We start from the raw sequence: 18,903 nt of genomic DNA, 5'->3' as shown, positions 1-18,903 counted from the left end.
GATATGTGTAAGGTATGCATGCATGTTTGTGTATAGATGAAGATAGTAAGGAAGCGAAGGAAAATGAGGAAAGAAAAGAAACATCTTCGAGTCTAGAGAAAGAATGTGTGTGTGTGTGTGTGTGTGTGTGTGTGTGTGTGTGAGTGAGTGAATGTTTTATACCAATAAAAAAAAAAACTGAAAGAATTTGGCCAGGTGCCAACCCTTCCACTTTGGTGGACATTAAAAAGCTCAGTCATGGCTCTGTGCTACCCCATAGCTGCTGTCTTCAATCAACAAGGGCGATAAGGTGATCATGAATGTAAACGAAGCCAAGGCACCATCACCCAAGCACACTAAGGTCCTGAGGAACACAATCCAAGAGGTATGCAGCTTCATGAACAGGCCATGTCACTGCTCAAAGTCTCCAAGAACAAGTGGCACCTCAAATGCATGAAGAAAAGGGTGGGGACACAAATGTGTGCTAAGAGGATGAGGGAAGAATTGAGCATCCTGGCTACCATGCAGAAAGTGGCTGCTAAGAAGGATTGAACTCCCCCCCCCCTACTGGCAAAGGAGCGGGCCCTGGAAATAGGACAGTTCTGGGCTCTGCAGGGCCCAAGCCTTGGAGAAAAAGAGGTATTCTTTTTGAAAGCTTTGTTTGGTTGGGAGACACTCCCTGCAGTGCTCAGGGATTACTTCTGGCAGGCTATGGGGACCGTATGGGATGCCAGGTTTGAACCATGGTCGGCTGTGTGCAAGGCAAGTACACTTCATGCTGTACTATTGCTCCAGTCCCCAGTGGTATTATAATCAAAATTAAATTGCTTCTATGCACAGAATTGGGGAAAAAATAAAAAAAAACTTAAAATTTAAAATAGTCAGCTTCAAAATATCAATACAAAATGAATGTATTTTTAAAATGGAAGTGAGAGAGCGAGTTCTAGAATCAGATTTGGGTTCTAATTCATGTTAGGTCATATTTTTGTTAACTAGGTTATGTTAGACCAATTAGAAAATCTCCCTAAGCCTCTGTTTTGTCATCTATAGAAAGATCTGAATAGCAATCATGTGTGTCCCCCTCATTATTCTCTTATCATTGCTGTAATAATGGTTGGCTAATCAAGGTAGCAAACCATTGGGCAACAGAGCCTGAGCCTGGCAGGTGCTGGGATCCCAAATGCAATTTTCTCTCCCCACTGTAATCTGAGAACACAGGGGAGAAAAATCAGGGAAAAGCTCTATATTCATACTCTGATTTCTGCCAGTTCACTTGTTGTTGTTTTTTCTCTTTTTAATTTTTCCTGCAAGAAACTAGGACATCAAGGGGGGGGGGGAAGGGAACTCCTTTTACTGGAATAAATGAGGACAAACAGAAAACCCTTTTCCGTGGACTAGGTTGCATAAAGGTAGCCTTCCCCTTCACTGTCATCTCTAAAGATAGCAATAAGCAAATCATAAAAAACTAAAATTGTGCTTGGAAATCTCAGCTCCATAGTAATAGCTGAAACAAAAGCAGAAAATTGCAGCTCTTGGTGTAATAACTAAGCCTCTCGTTATGTGAGGCTGTATTAAATATAAAACATTTTCATTTCCTTTGTATAGGAAATTCAATAGGACCTGAAAAGGGGGTCAACCAAGTACTGTGACTCCCACAATAAAATGTGAGTGGTGCTAATATTCCTTTTCCAACTCTCGAGTGACTGCAAATAACCAAACAGATAAAATGTAGCTTTCATAAAACTGGAGGTTTGGTGGAGAATTAGCATGAGACTTGTGCTTGTGACTTGCTAAAGGAAGGTTGGCCAAGAGCTCAGATTTATGCCATGGAATTTAAATGGTTTTCTCCTGAGGTTTTCTTGACAATATCATTGTATGCGGCTGAGTTAGTTTATTGGCACTTCTGTACAGGGCTTGTTTTTGGAGGAGAGGGGAGTGGTGTGGGGGGGTAGGGTTAGGGTAACCTATTTCTTTAAGAAACCCAGCATTTATGGGACTCTAGGGAATTTTAAAGCAGGGAATTTGGAAGAGTAACACATGCAAAAGTCTCCAAATGGTGAGGCAGAATCAACAACATTTACAAAATTACGTTGGGGGAAAAAATAACATGGTAAGATCACAGTTCTTTTGTTGGGGTGTTTATAACATAACACATGGCTTCATCTCACCAGGCTTCTGAAATTAGAATTATATTGCTAGAAGATTTTTATGGATCGGGTTTTCAATTTGCATGCAAGTTTGCAGGAAATTTTGTACAGAGATGAAACCCCATATCGAATTCAGATTCAGGTATCTCAGCAGCCAGGAAAGGTTACTCAAGACATCCCCAATACAATGCCACTAACTTAGAAACTAGAGGTCAGAGACAGAAGTTAAGGAGGGGACATTAGGCCTATAAGCAATTCAAGCAGAATTTAATTACCAAAAGGGTAGCTGAATAATGGTGCATATAGCTAAAGGCAGCAATAGATGCAGGAATTGTAAATCAGCTCAAGGAAGCTGAAGAGAGAAAGGAAATCAAAAAGGAAAACAAATCAACTTTCTTAAAAATATCCTAAGGTTAACTGAGCAAGCCTCAGTGGATAGAGTCAAGGCTTTATCTTTTCAACGTCCCTGTGCTCTGAAAAGACACCTAAGAGGCAGTTCATTGATTTCCACAAAGGCCAAAGACCGGTGTCATCCACCCAATTGAATTCTTTTGTGTTGTACATGTGCTTGCCCTACATTGTCTGTCTTCTTACAATCCTATCTGCTCATGTATACATATCTCACACCCTGCCCAGGATACAATTATTCCATTCTTGCCAACATGCACTATATAATCACCTTGCGAACTGACATTTCATTCTTGCCCTTGCAATACACAGGAGGAATTAAAGTCCAAGTCCTCTGTGTCTTTAATGTTTTATTCCTTCCATGCATCTCAAGGGTAGTAGCTAAGTATCAAAGCTAGAAAGAATTCATCTCAAGCTGAAACTTAAAAACAAAATTGCACATCCAATAATAATTATGCTGTTTTAAAAAAATGACTGTAGTTCTGGACAAGGAAATAAAAAGAAGCAAGGCCAACATTAAAATGCCAAAATAGCAGAGGATGCCTGTGAAATGGAGCTTACAATGGGACTGCCAGAAAGCTTGAGCTAACATTAGAAGCATGTGAAAGTTGGCAACCCAAGCTCACGTGGAGCTAAAGAAACAGTGTTTTTGTATATTCCAGTTCCTGTTGGTTCTGATCCCTTGAATGTTGCTTGGGGTATTACACTCCCAATTCCAAACAAATTTCAGCTAAACCTCAAAATATTTTTAACTATAAGAAACCAAACATGATTTCTACTAAGCATAATAAATCAGCTCAAATTTCAGTAAAGCGTTAAGAATCTACTGAGAATACTGAGGTGTTAACCAAGTCCCTAGGAAAAAGCAAAGTTTCCTCATGTTTAATTTTTAATGACTTTGCTTTGCCTTTCTGGTTTGATTATTTTATTTTATACTTTCAAGGAGTTTAACTCTTAGTCCCCTGCACTTTGCAGCCTGGCATTCAGTGCTCTTGAATCAGGCTGCTTAGATTTTAAGAAACAACCCAACTGACATTTATTGGGCAGGTGGTAGCCAGGTTTCTTCTCTGTAGGGAAAGAAAATGATTTTAGGTGATTTCCCCATTCTTCTGCCTTTCTGACTAAGTGAATTTCAGCACCTGATCCAAATCGCAAAGGTCATCTATTAGCACAAAGCAGAAACTAATTTGGCTTTCCCTGGCACCTTTCATACTGAGTGACTGTCTAATAGTTGGCATAGTGATAAGTTGATGCTTTTAAAGAGAACAGTTTTTATGCAGGTTGCACATTAGAATGTTGCCGTGGTTTTAGCACTGACTCATACATATACTACAACTTCAGATCAAAGGACATACTGAGAAAGGGTGGCCGTTCATTTATTGACGGCTATCCTTTCCATTTATCTTTTTAAAATGAGATATCAAATGATGATTTTGCTCTTTACTAAGTATCATAAAACAACAGCTACACAAGGAGATTTATGGTGGATTTTTTTCCCCTTCATCACTGCCTGCTCTACTCTGTCATTAGTTCAACAATGTATCACTTCAGAACTGTAAGCCTTGGAAAGGCATTTGACAAATTCAAACCAATATTTGATTGGCACCATGATTACTGAAACATCCTCTATCTGGATGGGACACATAGGGTGAATTACTTTCTGTCTTCTTGTGGATTTCATATTTAAAAAACAAAAAATAAAAATCTCAAATGAATAGATTAAGAAAGCCCATGAGAAAAAATAAAGGTAAAGAATCTGCTGATGCAGCTCTACATATAGAACTGTGTTACTTATTTTCAGATTTATGCTTGGGAGACAAAGAAATCGGTGAGCCCTTGCCTCTTTACACCACTGTCAATGTCACTGTCATCCAGTTGTTCATCGATTTACTCGAGCGGGCACTAGTAACGTCTCTATTCCTGTCTTTACATCGAACTTTAAAAATATAAATCCATACATATATGTATATTTAATACTATCACTTTGACGATTTTCTAGACAGAGAAAAATTTCTTCCTTTTCTATTGACTTATAACTTCTCTTACCCTTGTTAAAACTTTTCACTTATGATCCCAGATCTAGGGAACATGAAGCAGTGCTGGCATATTTTGAGTGGCATAGTGTGGTGATCCTAAATGGTCCCTAATCATGTTTGTCAATAGTTATTGATGGGGTCCACAGGCATTGAATGATCCCACTCTGGAGGGGCATAAACCAGTGGCAAGGTGAACAGGGATGGAGTGGTCCTGCTGGAGGCCAGAGTCAGAGCCAGATGTTCAGGGGCCATTGACAAAACGTCAAAACATTTCAGATTTCTGACTATCTCTCTAGCTAGTGCCATGCTAAGCAAAAACAGGACTATTTTCTCGGAAGAACCAACAGACATAAAAATACACATACACACAGAAACAAAATCCTTTCCTCCTCTCCTCCAGTTGCTTGCTCTTTGCTTTCTGTCTCATATGCGCGCGCCCGCACACACACACACACACACACACACACACACACACACAAATAGTCTACAGGGAAATTAAGCAGTGCCAACGAAACAGTGTACTGAGAAAGTTCTTGGATAAATTAACAACGCAATTACATTACATGACATGCCACAAGATGGATGAGGAAAACTTGGCTGGTATTATGTTCTGTTTTCAAATTGCAATTTATTTGAGGGTTTTAATGGATGCCTTATTAAAACATCTCGGCCCTGGTCAGGTTTCAGCATATGTCACAGTGGCCTGTGATTGATGACACCCTCTGCTGCTTCTCTTGCACATTTGCAGGGAATTTAAGCAAAGAGGGAATGAGCTGAGGCCCAGCTTTGTATTGATCGTGTGGAGGTGCGCTGCCTGGGAGCACAGTCTAATAACATTCTCTTAGCTGAACTGCTTCACATGAAGGCATTTATTACAAGAACTAAAATGTTATATTGCTTAGAATAAAAGAATATTGTACAAACAAAAGAGTTAGAAATAAGTGGGTGAGAAAGAGAGGCTGTGGTGTGTTATCAGACCGTGCCTTTCTATCCCTTGCTATCTGTCAGAAGCTACATTTCCAAATGTTGATGGAAAAAAAAAAGCTGTGCTATAAGGGGTAAAAATAAAAATAATGTGAGCACTATTTATGCATATCTCAATAATCAGGTAAAAGAATTTTAAGGGAGAACTGGGAAGCAAGTCTCCTTAAAGTCAATTGGAAAATAACCAAATATCAAAACAAATCATGGGACAATATTTTTAGATCCTCTGAAATATCTCTCATTTTATATATACTATGGTATTTTTGACAGCTTCCCATAAATACAGTAAAAACTATTCACATGTAAAATATAACATACCCTCATTCACACTACAGAAATTTGAATGATTTCTGTTATGTTATAATTTTAATGAGTTTCATAATTTTAAACATTTAAAATGTTTTTTAAAAGGTGTGAAATACTGCAATTTAAGTGGTTTTTAAATTTTATGGGGTTTGGAAAAGGGGTTTTCTTTTCTTTTTTTTTTAAATTTTTTTCTTCCCTTGTTTATTTATTTTTTAAATGTTGAATCACCATGAGATACAGAGTTACAAAGTTGCTCAAGATTGGGTTTCAGTCACACAATGTTCAACAACTGTCCCTTCACCAGTATACCTTTTCCACCACCAATGTCCCCAGCTTCCTTCCCACCATAGCTCCAGCCTACCAATGTGGCTGCCACTTTTCTTCTCTGTCTCATTCTTTTCCTTTCTCTCTCTCTATCCAGACTCTATTTCTCTCTCTCTGTGTTTCTCTCTCTCTGTTTTTCTCTCTCTCTTTCTGTGTGTGTGTGTGTGTGTGTGTGTGTGTGTGTGTGTGTGTGTCCTATCAGGCATTACGGGTGTTTTTTTTTTTTTGGTTTGGGGGCCACATCCAGCAATGCTCAGGGGTGACTCATGGCTCTGCATTCAGGAATCACTCCTGGTGGTGTTCAAGAGACCATATGGGTTTTCATGGTTTGAACCCAGGTCAACCACATACAAGGCAAATGCCTTATGTTTCTGCACTGTCAGTCAAGCCCCAAAACCCTATGTTTATTTACTTTCCCCAATTTTTTTCAGATTGTTTTATTTGAAAATGATCCAATTGTATGACATATATATACATATGTAAACATGTCACAAAAAAAGACTAGAAAGATATGAAAAGAAACAGCAATTATCACTTTATCACTTGAAAAAGAATTGTCATTTTCTCTCCTTTGGCTTTTCTATGTGTTACTTTAAAAATAAAAAATAAATTCACAGAATTGAGCTTAACCATGGTGTACAACAGGGAGGGGGTAGGTTACAGGAGGCTCTCTGATGGAGGTTGTGTTTTTGGAATATATGTGCATGAAACCCTGTCATTAGTAGTGTTGTAAGAAAAAATTTCAGAGAAATATTTAACTTCTTGATTTATATGGAGTAACAATGGTAATAAGAGAAAGGGGTACCTTTCAAAAGTCTAGAAAAAAGATTCATTTTGAACAACTAAGTTCCTATCTCAATAAATAAGTCTATATATTGGAAGTTTAAATTTTTAGAAAACAATGGAGACAGGATGAAAATGTCCTTATGTAATACAGAAAGTAACATAAAAATAAAAGCTAAAAATTAAAGCGTATAACACTTTCAAACTCTGAAAATGTTAGAATTTGTCAATCCTGAAAGAGTTTTAGGTTTTTGGCTGTTTTTTTTTTCTTTTGCTTGACCCGATTTGATTGCTATTATTTGAACTGTCACATTTATTATTTTGTTAGCCTTTGAGGACCTATAAAAATCTCACCTAATTATATTGGAGTCGCGTCGCCTCACTATCAAAAAGCCAAGAAAGTGAGAAAATGACCAATAGCTTTCTTGAAATAGAAGGAAAAAATAGTTAAAGAATGAACAAACAGCAGAAACCAAAAACACATAGGAAAGCCAGCTTTATGAGTCTCCCAAGAAATGAACACAGAAAACATTTTTTAGATGTTGACAGAAATTGTTAAGTTGTAAAAATGGATTTCCTTGCATTGTCAGTTGAATGTACCTTCTAATGTACAAAAAATTGCCAAATTTACAGTCTTTGAAAATATTGCTATAGCTTTGGTGGAGTGATACTGGGGGGAGAAATGGGAAATGTTATTTAACCTCTGAGACCTTTTTTTCTGTTAGATTTTAGATTTCAGATTCCTCTTCAATGTCTTCTCATGGCCCCTCATCTTTTGTAACTATGGGCCTATCCATTTGTCAAAAGGGAATAACTTTTACTGTGGCAGTGATGATATGATATCAGGAACTCTGGGCTCCTTTGCTTTAGAATGAAGGCCAATTCACTACTGTTAGAGAATTTATTTAGCTTCAAGTGAAAGAACCTTTACAGGGCCTCATCTCTCTGAAGCTCTGTGCATGGCAACGGCACCACTATTTTTTACCTCTTTGTGGCAAGAGCCAGCTTTCAAAGCAAAGCCCTTCTCAATATATATTCCACACCATCCACGCCACAATTTAGGCACTCATAAACCCTCTCTACAGAACTAAAATGATAAAATGATAAAGGATGGTCTCTGTCTTTAAAAAGCAGTTAAGGGAAAACATATACATTGTGCAGTGCAGCCTATGAGAAAAATACAACTAAAATCTTATCCCTTAAGATAATTCATATATTTAATGTGGCCTTCACAGCAAATCTCTAGTAGTACAGGGTAGAGGACAAGCTCAGAGCAGATTTGAAAAGAGAGTAAAAGCACATAGCAAACATTAGAAACAACATTCAGAGGAGCTTGAGATCATACTATTTGCAAAAGCAGAATGTCATGACAGTTTGGGATACAGAAGGAAAAAACACAGGACAAAAAGGAAAGAAGGGGTGATTCAATAAAAAATAAATTTAAAAAAAAATAAAAATAAATAAAATAAAATATATCCATGAAAAAAAGGGAAAGGAGGAGACACACAAATGCAAGAAAATTCAGGAAGAAAATGAGATTGCTGTGTACATGTTCAATTAATGCAATGTTATCTGCCATTTATGTCAATTATTGCTCAGTATACACTGGGAGTGTTGGACACAGTCTTTGTTTCATAATGTTTTAAAAGTAACTTCCATACATACATCATATAATTGAGTAAATGAGAAGTGGAAATTCAGATATCTCCCAAGATGTAACGAAGCTGATATTGCTGTCTGGACTAAACCAAAGCCTGTCAAGGATTTCTTGCTAACCCAAACTATATATACGAGAGAAAAGGTGTTCACTTAGGTGTTAAATTATGCATGAAATTCTAAGTGAATCTGTTTGTGTTTATGATGTTTTTTACATTATTCAATTAAGTCCTCTGCATTTTCAAAGGCCCCATACAAGAATCTAGGTTACTTAAGTTTCTATGTATCATTAATGAGCACTTTTAGCTGGATCTTAAGAAGTAATTTCTTGGAAAACTCTCAGAAGTTCATAAGTGAATGATAGGTTCAGTAACAGAATAAATAAAGGAAAGTCAGCTGAGAACTGACTGGTACAGGATGGCTTCCTTCCTGTGGCTGAGATTAAATTCGCACAAAAGATGCCAGGTAGGGGTACATAGTCTAGTCTTGTTCACATTACAAAGATTTTAAAAGCAGCCAGCAAGAGTGTACACCCTAATGAGCAAGTACTTTTTAAATCTCTTTATGCATCATTTTTGCTTTTATCCCACACAGACCAAAAAATGTCACATGTTAATCTCTAGGGTCATTGTAGAGGGAAGACAATGTCCTAGATACAAAAAGGTATAATTCACTAGCTTCTTTATGGTAGTTATTTATGCACTCAGCTACTGACTCCTAAATAGAAGTGAAGTGGCTGAAATTTAAATTCCCAAATCCTAATCACAATAAATAATTGAAATCAACAGAGTAAAGGTTTGATATTAGGAAGAATAATAGATGATAGATGGTAAAGCAAATGATAAATGGCATCCTGGATCTCTACTTAGAATTTTGAGATAGAATTCACTCAATCCAAGAAGACATTTTATTCAGCTGAAAATTCTAGACTGAAAACATGTATCCACAAGAGATCCACGCCTTTTGTGACTAGCTCCCCATTACTAAGCATATGAACTTTCCAAACTAGCCAAGAAAACTATAAATTATAAAAATTGGTCTATTTTTTGAACAGTCATAATAAATATTCCTCAACTGATTTAGGTTACATCTGTTCACATTTCAATTTTTGAGTCAAAATGAATAATAGAAGCAAAATATGAAATTTGTATTTTAAAAGAATCTCACTACTCTAGACTTGTTATTGTGCATGTCACACACTATTTCAGTTTTCTTGGTAAATAGCAGTGACTGCACACACCACACTACTAAAAGTACCTAGAAATGAAAATAAGTAGGTAATTTTTTGGCATTTTAGCACACAAATATAACCTCTTAACCTGCAGCATCTAGAGGTTAAGTCTCAAAACTGAGTCCATTAACCTTTCTAAATGGTTCTAATATTAAAAACTGACTCTTAATAGCTGTGGGTCATCATCTAATGCAATAACCATCAGCAATAAAGAATTATGGATTAAGAACATTATCTATCTATAAAATGGTCATTTATGACACTCATGCACAGAGCATCACTAAAATGTACAGATACCCATGGTCAAAAGTTCAGACCTAATAATATATATTATGCTTTTATTAGTATAGTTATGATATTAGTGACTTTTTAAAGAGAAAATAATCGCATTTATGAAAGGTTCAGAATTTTTTCTTCAAACATGAAACTAACAAAGGAAATCTTCATAATTCCTTTTCATGGAGCTATAGTTCAGTTAGGTAGGGCTAATCAACTTAGAAGGTCAAGTGAAAAATAAACACGGTAACTTGATCATAAGTTGACTAGTGGCATGGCATAGAAGAAACTTGAACTTAGCAACACAATTGAGGAAAAGTCACTTACATGAAAAACTTTTTATAACTTTTACCAAGGCTGCGCCAAAACCCGGATGATCCCATTTTGTTGAATGGGATCATATAAAATGCAGAATTGTTATTACAAACATTGAATCGGTTACTGATACATGTGAATTTAGTGTATATGCCATTTTAAAAGGTACCTACAAAAAGTTCTCTCTAGATTTATGTTCCGGTAATTAATCTAACTGAAACTTGTACAGGTGCACCTTTGTTGAGTGCTCTAACCCTTTTAAATTTTATGAACTTAGTTGTTGATGAGCTATTGTAGAAGGAATTCTAACTTCTGTCTTTGTTTTAACATTGTAATAGTCATAATAAAATCGTTGATTCAAAGAGGAAGGCATCTTAGGTTTTGGTGCAGAAAAAAAAAAAAGTGAAGATGAAAATTGGTGGAACCAGCAAAAGTAAATTAGGTTGGAGCATGATCTTTTTCTACTCGATTGTGATCTTACTACTGGCCACACATAGACAATGTTAACATAAAAACCATGCTGCCTTGCTAATAGAGTTATGCAAGATTTTCGGTTCCTATGCTCTGATTCTGCCCTTTTCTTCTCTGATTATAACTGCAATCAAGGGTTGCTCTCCTCCTGCCCTTACTTCCCACCCTCCAACACACACTTTGTTTTGCTTTATAAATGATTAGCACATCAGATAGGGTGTTTGCCTTGAACAAAGCTGTCCAGGGTTTGATTCCTCTGCCCTTCTTGGAGAGCCCAGCAAGCTACCGAGAGTATTTCGCCTGCACGGCGGAGCCTGGCAAGCTACCCGTGGCGTATTTGATATGCCAAAAACAGTAACAAGTCTCACGACGAAGACGTTATTGGTGCCTGCTTCAGCAAATTGATGAGCAATGGGGTGACAGTGATACAGTGATGCAGTGAACCAAATAGAAAGTGGTTTACTTGGGTTGATATTTATTATAATAATCAATTCAATCCACACTTATGTAATAGCTACTACAATATCAAATACTGTCAAGAATATGTTTGAATTCAGTAAATATAAATAAAAGTAACTTTGATTTCCTAATATGTACCATTTTTTAAGCACTTTCTGTATTAATATGTATTTTATATTCAATCCTACGAAAAGGGAAATTTGCTTAGGCCTGAAATCACATAGGAAATATCTTTAAGGAAATGACAAAAGACATATATGGGGAAAAAGACATGGATTAATATGGGGGGTTTTACATCTTGTAAATGATTTGAAAACATTTTTGATCAAAATAATATATTGTGCACAAATGTGTATTTTTCTCCATGCTAGAATCATTTATAAGTATATGGGTAAAGAATTTATGTCTCAATAAACATAATTTTAATTTATATTGCTAAGTAACAGTGAATTACGAAGATTCTGTGTTTGGGGAGATAAGTTCATTTAAAGAATAAATATAGGGGGCTGGAGCAATAGGACAGCGGGTAGGGCATTTGTCTTGCACGCAGCTGACCCAGGTTTGATTCCCAGCATCTCATATGATCCCCTGAGCACCACCATGAGTAATTCCTGAGCGCAGAGCCAGGAGTAACCCCTGTGCATCGCCAGGTGTGACCCAAAAAGAAAAAAAAAATGTATTAGTATGCATCTGGCATTATATTTTTTTATAAAATGTGTTTAAAAGCCCATTTATAAGCAACTTACAAATGTGTATTCTCCTCAAAGATCTATAAACATGCTATTTTGAATAACCTCAGTTTTTAAAAAAAATTTGTTTTTCCCTACTTCTAGGAATCAATGTTCTGATAAATTTAGAGCCTGAGTCTCCTGAAAGAGGCAATAACCACTAAGTTAGTGAGGATCTCTGTGGTCTAACTCAGATCAGATTGGCTACATACTTTTAATTTGTGTACTTGGAAATATCTGCAACTAACTTCTATGTGATTCCCAAACCTATAATAACTAAACTTTGTATAGTATTAATAAAATGTAAGTTTAAAAAATATCAAATTGAATGGCTAAACAAAAAGTTTCTACTTCCACTTCCAACTTATTGCCACCCAACCTCAGGTCACCATAATTTTGACCAATGTCAAAAAAGCTTGAGAAAAGTCTACTGGATTGAATTCACAAGTCACATTAATTGAGTCCGTGCTATATCCACATATTTAAAAGAAAAAGCATTTGAAAGATTTATAGAATCATAGCCTATTTTTAAAATTTTCTTCTCCAAATCTAGACATTTATTTAGCATATGAGAAATAAAATTTTTATCTTAACTTTTTGTGACTATGCTCAGGACTTACTTATGGCTCTGTGCTCAGAGGTGCTCCTGGTGATGATTGGGTCCCATATGCAGTGCCAGGGATAAAACAGGGGTCAGTTGTGTGAAAGACAAGTGCACAAGTACCTTACCCCTTGGGCTATCTCTCTAACCCCAACTTATTAATGTATGCATATGGAGTGTTTAAAATGACAATTATATTTTTTTTAATTCATTGAATCACTGTGAGAATAGTTACAAAGCTTTCTAGTTTAAGTCTCAGTCATACAATGATCAAACACCCGTCCCTTCACCAGTGCACATTTTCCATCACCAAGAACCCCAGTATACCCCTCAACCCATCCCTTCCCCTGCCTGTTTGGCAGGCAATTTTCACTCTACTCTCTCTCCACTTTGATCATATTCATTATTTTAACAAAAGAACCGCCATTATTATTTGGAATTTTCCCCAACAATCAGACCTGCTGAAAAGGCATCATTAGATAATTTGTTTTCTATTGCTGATTATAAAGAGCTTATGATGTTGCGGCCACGCAATTTTGGATTTCTGATATTTTAGTAATAACTCTGGAGGAATTTCTGCCAAAAACTGTTGGGTTCCGAGATTGGTTTGTGTGCCTCTGGGATCATGGCCATTCAGGAGCTGGAGAAGCAGTTTGTGGGCGGCAACTCGGGGCCTCATCATGGTGGAGAGAGCAACAATTAGAATTTTATGCATAATATTTAAAAGTTGATGATAACAAGTACCAAGCATCATGTATTAAAATTCAGTGTATTTTAAAAGAGTATCACAGTATAAATTCTCATGTTCCCTATCATGTTCTCAATGGGACAACAAGCACAAAACAGTGACTGCTACTCTCAGCTCTTGGTAAATTTCCTTAGAATCTATCCTCTAATGTGGCTAGTTTGCCAGATTGCTTTCACCACAGGAAGTTAAAATAACATAATAATCAACCAAACTATGTTAACCAGAGTCCCTAAAGGAATATATTTCATTAAATAAGTAGAAGCAAAAATGATTTCATATTAAGTTTAATATTTTAAAGTCTGTTCTTAGCAATTCTCTCAATGTGCCCTCTCTTGTCATGCAAATACTACTTTTCTTCTGAAATTTATCTTTATAACTTTTATAATATCCTAATGGACTATCCTTCATCTTTATCTCCACCACTCTTCCTCTTGCCCTTCTATTCTCTTTCCACATACTCCATTTTGGAGAATGATGATTTTGTAGGTTTCCCATTTCTCCACATTTTCTCAAATGCTGAGTATCTAACACATTGTAATGTCACCACCATTGACTGGATAATTAAGAAGGTATCAATATAGATTTTAAAAAGAAATCTACTGTATATTAAGTGTCATCCTAAAGTGTCAATTAAATCAATAGTTTTGAGGAATTACACATATTATTATTCAAAATAGTCACCTTGGGGCTGGAGTGATAGCACAGTGTTTGCCTTGCACGGCCAATCCGGGTTCGATTCTCAGCATCCCATATGGTCCCCTGAGCACTGCCAGGAGTAATTCCTGAGTGCAGAGCCAGGAGTAACGCCTGTGCATCACAGGCTGTGACCCAAAAATAATAATAAAAAAAACAATGGTCACCTTAAAAGATTGCTTACTTGCAGACAGAGCCATAGGTAAGGTGCTTGCTTTCAGGCATTGGCCAACCTGGGTTCAATCTCTGGAACACCTGAGCACCATCAGGAATAATTCCTCAGTGCAGAGCTATAAGTAAGCCCTGAGAACCACCAGGTGTGTCCCCAAAACAAGCCTCCTCCCAATAAAATCCCAAGAGATTGTTTATTTATTCTACACAGACATTGTTTAAAATGAAGACGGAATTTCTCTAAACATCAAGGCCTATAACACATTTTTAAAATAGTCATTTGGGTACATAAAATTTATGGTTTTTAAAAAATGATTCAGAATACATCAGATGAACAACAGCTGTCATATACCTTACCATAAGTCAATGCATTTTTATAGAAATATTTTAAGTATTCTTTCAAATAGAAATAGAGTTCTGAAAACACAATCTGAAATACCTATCTTCTCTAGATAGAAAGTTGGTTCCCATGTGTCTCAAGGAATCAAATGACTATTCATAATCATTTCAACCAAAAAAGGAATTGTCACCACAAGCCTTCTATGATTAAAGATCCCTAAGTACAGAACAGGGAAAGAATATAGAAGATACTTTTTTGGGGAGTGGTTGGAAGTCCCTTTCTAAAAGCACTCAATTATAGGGATAACAAAGAACATCGGTCTTTCACTGAGAACATGAAGTCCTTCCAGGTGTTTCCAGTTGGATTTTTTGAGAGAGAAATACACTAGTGTTACATAATCCAAATATTAGGGTCTGAAGAGATAGTAAGCAGAGAGGGTTCTTGCCTTGCCTGTGGCTAACCCAGGTTCCATCCCCTGCACTCCATATGGACCCCTTGTCCTGCCAGGAGTGATCCTTGAGCACCATCAGGTGTGGCCCCAAAACAAACACACGAATCCACATATCACTAAATCTTGCATAATATACCCAGAACAAAATTCTAGAAGTTCATGTAAATTATTATTCACTTTCCTTGTTGGACAATATTTTTTACTCTAGCATCTGACACAACTATATTGCACATGAAGTATTTAGTAATTGTTTACTAAGATTCTTTAACTAAGAGCTTCTCTTCCCGACTGTTTCTTCCTGCTCTGAAGCTCTGGGTAGTAATATTGGAACTCATGGGAGATCACCCACATTCCTCCCCACTGACCCCATGAATGTCCAGAGGGAAAATATCTGATTTCACACTTTAAAATCAGGAGCCACTTGGTTAATAACCTTGGTCAGCCATTATTATTTTATCTAGTTTGTATCATTAAGTATTCTGTTCCCTTTACCAGTGGTTGATTTAAAGGTAGACTTTCAGCCAAGTTGTAGATGGCAATGTGTGCTGTTAGAAGAAAATTTTCTAGAATATGGCACTTATAGAATACTCTTCATTGAAAATACACATGATGTAGGTACTTGTATTTTCTTCTTGTGATGGTGATATGTGAAATGTGACATCTGGAACTCAGTGACCGTCTTGAGACCCACAGACATAATAGTTGTTAGGAAGGGTGACAAAAATAGAACCTGGAACCTCAGATCCAATTGAGCTTCATTGTTATTCAAACCTGGTATCATATCACTTTCAGACATATTATATGACATTAAAAAAAACCTCTCGGACTGGAGAGATAGCACAGCAGATAGGGCATTTGCCTTGCATGCGGCCAACCCAGGTTCGATTCCCAGCATCTCATATGGTCCCCCCAAGCACCACCAGGAGTAATTCCTGAGTGCATGTGCATCAATGGGTGTGACCCAAAAAGCAAAAACAAAACAAAACAAAAACAAACAAAAAAAAACCCTCACATTGTTTGGAACATTTTGAGTTTTCTGATGGATTGCACCCAAAATATCCTAAACATTCCTCAAATTGAATTAAACCCAACTCTCCCTGCTCTATATTATGGATTAAGGAATCTGATTATATGACTAAGACTTACATCAAGTCCTTCAAGTTCTAGAGCTGCTTGGGAGGGGCTTAAGAAGATATATGAAAATCTTCACTTAAGGTCATTAAAAAAAGATGGGATCTAGAGATTTTAACACATGAAGAGAAATTTCTGTTCCTAGTGCTCTCTCTGCTTTTCAATTGGGTCATTTTAGTTTTCTATAGCAGTGCAATTTATTCACTGTAACTTATGGAAAGGCAAATAATCGAAAATGTAGTTTCTGAAGTCAAAGTGTTCAAACTGAATTTTCTCGACTGTTGAGTAAATTATATGATGTAAATAACAGGGCTCTCTTATGCTCTTCTACAGATGAATATAATAGAGACTTCATGTGATTGTACCTAGAACATAGTCTTAATTGCAATACATTAAGATATTATTACTAAACAACTCCTACATTATTCACTAAGCCTCAACTTCACCTTAACCAACAGTTTCCTGATTGGGAAAGTTGCAAATGTTCAAGGTAATCCAAATATAGGAATAGAGGCTTGAAATAAATAATTTTTTGTAGATATATCCTGTTACACAGGGCTATTTTTAGAAATCCCAAGTAGACGCACATCTTTTGAAGGAGACAGGAAATATAAACTCTCCACCAAAAGGAGGTGCTGATGGAGAATTTCTTCCCCTTTGTACTAGAAAGGATGTTACTACTGAGCTCTGTAAAAATGAGATGAGATGAATACTATCAAGAAGAACCTCTCTTGAAAGCAATGTGTTTCATATGATATTTGTGAACAATGACACTAGAACATTTTGAAGAGCAGAAAGATACATAAAAAACTCTGCATTTTCATTTATAATTTTCTAGCTTTTGATATTTTCCCGAGCCAAATTATTGAAACAATGAAGAGCTTTTCATAAAATCATCAAAAGTATTGCAGATTTTTTTCACCTCTTCAAAATATGCTTAAGCTCCTCATAAGCTTACAAAAAATTAAGTAAATAAATAGTAAATGAATGTAGGATAACATTGGTTTGACCTTCTGCATATTTAATGTTTCTTTCAAGTTTTAGAACATTTTCAAATGCTTATTTATAAATATGTGTTTCTGGATTTCAATATCCAGATTTTAATTCTACATAATTTTAATTCTAAACATTATATTAGATGATGCAAATTTTACACAGTACTTCAAAAAAAATCTTTTGCCATACTGACAATGCATAAAGCAGTATTTTCTGATAATTATGTCAACTCTTTGAATTTTTAAATTGTTTCCTTTAAAAGTAATTGCCAGGTTACACAAAGTGGTTTGACAAAGCAATAAAGCTTTGTGACTTTACAGCCAAGTGCTTAGTATAAACAGCTATACCATACCATTTGGTGACCATTAGGCACACTTATTCTGAATGATTCCCTGAATTTGGCCCAGTCCCAACTCCATGCTTAGTGTTAAAAACCAACAACTCTCAATACTATGAGAAAATTTGAAAAGAATCCCATTGTTCTCTTGTCCCATTTTAAAGTATTTAGTCATGATCATAGAAAAGGCAATGGAAGTAATCATGTTTGAGGGGTATGTGATAATTGTAAGCAGAGAGGAAACCATAGAAAAGTATATAGCACCTTTTTTTTTTACTGAAGATAAACTATTAATACATAATCTTTACTAACTGGCCTTCAAGATTACATACCCATTTTCTGTCCATAATTAAATTCCCTCTTTTACTGGGCAAGAGGCATGTTTTGATAACTGCCTGAATCATAGGTAGCCTTTGAGAAGTTCCATGTTAAGTCAAAGCACAAAGAAGTACAAACCAGAGCCCATATGTTTTCTGACCTATGGGAATTTGATATGTAAGCATGGACATGCACTGAAACATGTTATTATAGAAATTTCTTAAATTAAGAAAATGCTTCAGGAAGTTTCTTAACATTTTTATCTACATATGAAACACACATCACACAAAATGCTGGGGTCTTGCTCAGTAAAAATTGTTCAAGCATAACATAGTAGAAGCAACAGGGAAACCAGGTCCTTCTGTAACAAGTTTCACATGAGAATTTCCAGGACTATGCAGAGAGTGCTGTCTATTTCATGCCTTCACCTTACCCTGTGTATGATTTGATTTGGATGTATCTAAGCTGTCGAGGATTTTTATGTGTCCTTTTATTTTCTGATCATCTCTAAACTGTGCCCTTAAAACTAATAGCCTTTTAGAATCTCCTGAAAACTAAAATTGATCTTTCTCAACTTAACGTTTATTTTCCTCCGAAACACACATGTCGTGTGGCTCTCTTTACATAAAATGAAATGGCATCAGCCATTTTTAAATACAAAATAAACCCAGTTTCCCCAAATATAGCTTCAGTCACGGAAAGAATCTTTCCTATACTACAGAGATAGCTAATAAAGGAATATACCTACAAGATATTTTGCATGCCCAAGAATGCCAAGACCTCCAACATTTTTTTCCTCTTAAAATCTCTGTTAAACTAATTCTGTGTGATAGGCAAATATGTCCTCCACATGCTGGTGAATTAAAATTCAGCTTTCAGTGAATAAGATTAATTGCCTCTTCAGACAAAGCTGGATTTGCGCTCCTATTAGGGAAAGGGGAGGGGGGGAAGCTAAGGGCAGGGTGCCAGCTAGACTGCAGTATTCAGTTACACGTGAAATGATTTGTAATTCTG

The 18,903-nt window shown here is 36.2% G+C and overlaps 1 pseudogene; it reads left to right on the top strand.

Annotated features, from left to right (window-relative positions):
- The first annotated feature begins 237 nt into the window (after window positions 1-237).
- Window positions 238-531, top strand: LOC129403683 (60S ribosomal protein L36-like; annotated as a pseudogene).
- Window positions 532-18,903: the final 18,372 nt, after the last annotated feature.

The sequence above is a fragment of the Sorex araneus genome, chromosome 3, assembly GCF_027595985.1.
Source record: "Sorex araneus isolate mSorAra2 chromosome 3, mSorAra2.pri, whole genome shotgun sequence".
Taxonomy (NCBI): Eukaryota; Metazoa; Chordata; class Mammalia; order Eulipotyphla; family Soricidae; genus Sorex; species Sorex araneus.
Note: the sequence above shows the minus strand (reverse complement) of the source record. Positions and strands in the feature narration are given on the sequence as shown.